Consider the following 3882-nt stretch of genomic DNA (forward strand, 5'->3'; position numbering starts at 1 on the left):
TGCTAATACTAAACACCGTATGGTAAATGTAAAGCAGACGGCCGCACGAAGATGTCGTTTATTAACAAAATTTGTCGACCACGCAGTATAGAAATGGGTGTATATAATACTTGATCCCGAGGGGCTAGTACTAAACACGGCGTCCCAGGGAGCCTCCGCCATGTTTAGTACTAGCACATCAGAGTAAGTGACGCGTAAATAACAAGCCAAAGTAGCACCATTCCATTGTTTATACGATCCATTTTCTTCTTTAGTATCCACCCTTTCACTCTTCTTCTTCTTCTTCTCAGCTCAGTCCCGTTTTTCTATACGGGGTCGCCGTTTTGGACAAACAGCTTCCACCTACCTCTGCGTTCCGCTGCTGCTTCGTCAAGTCCCTTCTCCCTCAAGTCTTCCCTCACACAATCTCTCCATCTTTTCCTCGGTCTTCCTCGCCTTCTTCTACCCTGCACTTCTTCCATCTCCATAGCATGCCTTCCAATACGGCCTCCTATCTATCCTTTCACTGCGTCATATATTTCTTAACTTTCCCTTCCCTGGCTGGCGTTATCTATCCGTCCTCTTATTCAGTTATTCACTGCTTAACTTTCACCTCGATGCCAGAGAAGTATCGCGTTGCGGGTAAACTTTTACGCCCGATAAGCTGATATCCAGGGACGGAACTAAAAAGTTTGCAGAAAATAAGAAAGGAAAACGGGTCTTCCTTTCTTCCCAAATCCCACCAGAGTCGTCAAACTATTGCAGCTCTGGCCGGATAAATAAAATTGTGTCCGATGAAACGCAGAAGAGGGTACATACAGATCAAGCAGTCCTGTCTGAAAGCAATATGTGGACGCGCTGTCTTAAAGTTTTAGGGAACGTGACCTTCTTTAGTGGAATCTGAAGCTACTTGAATATAACAAATAGGCCTGCGTTTTTTAATTGTAATTTTATAGCTTCCTATGAATTTCAGTTGATAAAAGATTATTTTATTCAAAGTTCGGTTTTGCATTTCATCTCTCAATAAAACCTGAAATTATGGTGAACAAATTATCAAGACAAATATTACATTTATTATATATATATATATATATATATATATATATATATATATATATATATATATATATATATATATATATATATGTATATACATACCATACAATGTATATATATATAATGAATCATATTTGTCTTGACATTTGTTCACAAAAATATAAATTAAATGATCTTATCAACTGAAATTCATATAAAATTATAATTAAAAACGCAGGCCTATTATATTCAGGTAACTTCAGATTCCATCACATATATATTGTATGAATATACATTATATATGTATGTATATATACATATGCACACACAAAAATATATATGTATTATATATATATATATATATTATATATATAATAATATATTTATCTGTTATTCCATTTTTTATAAATTTATTCCTAAATGCTATTTATCTGTTATTCATTTACTTCTCTTATTAAAATGCTTAATATCTCATCTCTCTTAATATTCTCTCTCTCTCTCTCTCTCTCTCTCTCTCTCTCTCTCTCTCTCTCTCTCTCTCTCTCCAGTGCGGCCAAGTCTAATTGCCCTCTCGGAGAGGAAGTTGTGTATTGAACGAGTCAAATTTTTAAACCTGTTTCTAAGTATTTTATTCAGTTGGGTTATATATATATATATATATATATATATATATATATATATATATACATATACATATATATACACACACACACACACACACACACATATATATATATATATATATATATATATATATATATGAATGTCTTTTCCTGTAATACTACAGTGTAATATAAAATATATATTGAAATATATATTTAAATATGTTTTATGGGCCTTCTTATTTTCATATATATATATATATATATATATATATATATATATATATATATATATATATATATATATATATATATATATATATATATATATATATATATATATATATATGTTGTATACTATATATCCTCATCTAACGTTTATTTACGTGGACTGAGTTTAAAACGCAGTCAGAGAAATGTATCTTCAATACTTCTCCATAGTTGTGAAATGAGTTATCGTCTTGGGAATAGTAAGTTCTTCTGGTAGGATTTAGGCAAACTCCATAATGGGATTCTGTGTATATTCTGGATGAGGTTTTTGTACAACAGAGTAACAATGAGTCTACACAGTATGGTTTCCCATTATGATCTATCTGAAAAGCACTTATACAACTACACAGCAAGACTTACGACTTACACACACTAACACACAAATGACCTCGTTCCGATGGAATTTTCACGGTCTACCTGACAGCTCTCAGCTCCAACAAAAAGAGGACGCTGACTTATGCTGACATACCGTCTATGCAGACATTCTGTTGACATGTGCGATTTGATAGATCTGTGAGTCATATCTCTCATTACCCACACAGATATATATACTTTTTGGAATTATGATTCCATTTTAAAACATGTCTAATTATGACATATATATATATATATATATATATATATATATATATATATATACATATATATGTATATATGCATATATAAAGCATTACAAAATATGCACACATATATATACATATATATATATATATATATATATATATATATATATATATATATAAATTTATATGCACACACATATATGATATAAAATGAATTGGTAATTCATTGTTGCCAGTTAGTTGGTACTCGATTAAAATGCCTACAATTTATCAAAGGTTCGTGTCCCTGATAATGGAATTTCAAATTCCTGTGCTCAAATCACTATAATTACACGTGGACGAGTGAATATATTAAACAACATATGCTGCAATGTCATTATCAAGCAGGTCTCTGTTGCTGGGAGAGAATTCGGAGGTCCACAATGGGCTACCTGTTCCCCTTCACACCTTACATCACTCAGAACAAGGGGACTTGCTGGCATAAGGCCAGTTCAGTATAAACCATGTAACCATTTTGAAGCACCTGGTAATGGTTTTGATTTTGACAACTCAGTAATTTTGAGCTTTGTATGACAAGGTAGACTATTAAGATCAGTCAAGCCCTCTCTCTCTCTCTCTCTCTCTCTCTCTCTCTCATTGTTATTAGCACATTCGTTATGTCTGTCTTTAGTTCTCTGTAAAATAAAACTATTGTGCCGGCTCTGTCTTTCCGTCCGTACTTCTTCTGTCCGCCCTCAGATCTTAAAAACTACTGAGGCTAGAGGGCTGCAAATTCGTATGTTGATCATCCACCCCCAACCATCAAAAATACCAAATTGCAACCCTCTAACCTCAGTAGTTTTTATTATTTAATGTTAAAGTTAGCCATAATCGTGCTTCTGGCAACGATATAGGATAGGCCACCACCGGGCCGTGGCTAAAGTTTCATGGGCAGCTGCTCATAAAGCATTATAGCGAGACCACAGAAAGATAGATGCATTTTCGGTGGCCCTGATTATACGCTGTTGCTGCTGTACAGAAAACTAGATTGCACCGAAGAAACTTCGATGCATTTATTACTTGTTTTTTTTTATTACTATTACTCGCGCTACAGTCACATTCGTAGTAAGGATTCCTGATGATTTTGTTGCAATTTTCCCAAAATAATTGAACTAATTTTTTTTAATATAATCAAAATTAATGATTTTTCTATTTCGTCATATCAAAGTTTCTTTTCCTTAGGGTACATGAAATAATTGTTAATTTTAAAATGTAACACATGTTCGTTCGTTGGACGATTCAGCTGTGTACACTTAGATAAAATAAATCATTTTGATTTCATAATTATTCCAGTGTTAGTGATCAAGTTTTATACTGAAACTGAACAATACAATAAATATTATCGAGTAAACTGCCAGGTCTACAGTTCACTCACCAGGTGAGCAGAGCAATTT

Source organism: Macrobrachium rosenbergii, chromosome 54 (genome assembly GCF_040412425.1).
Source record: "Macrobrachium rosenbergii isolate ZJJX-2024 chromosome 54, ASM4041242v1, whole genome shotgun sequence".
NCBI classification, from domain to species: Eukaryota; Metazoa; Arthropoda; class Malacostraca; order Decapoda; family Palaemonidae; genus Macrobrachium; species Macrobrachium rosenbergii.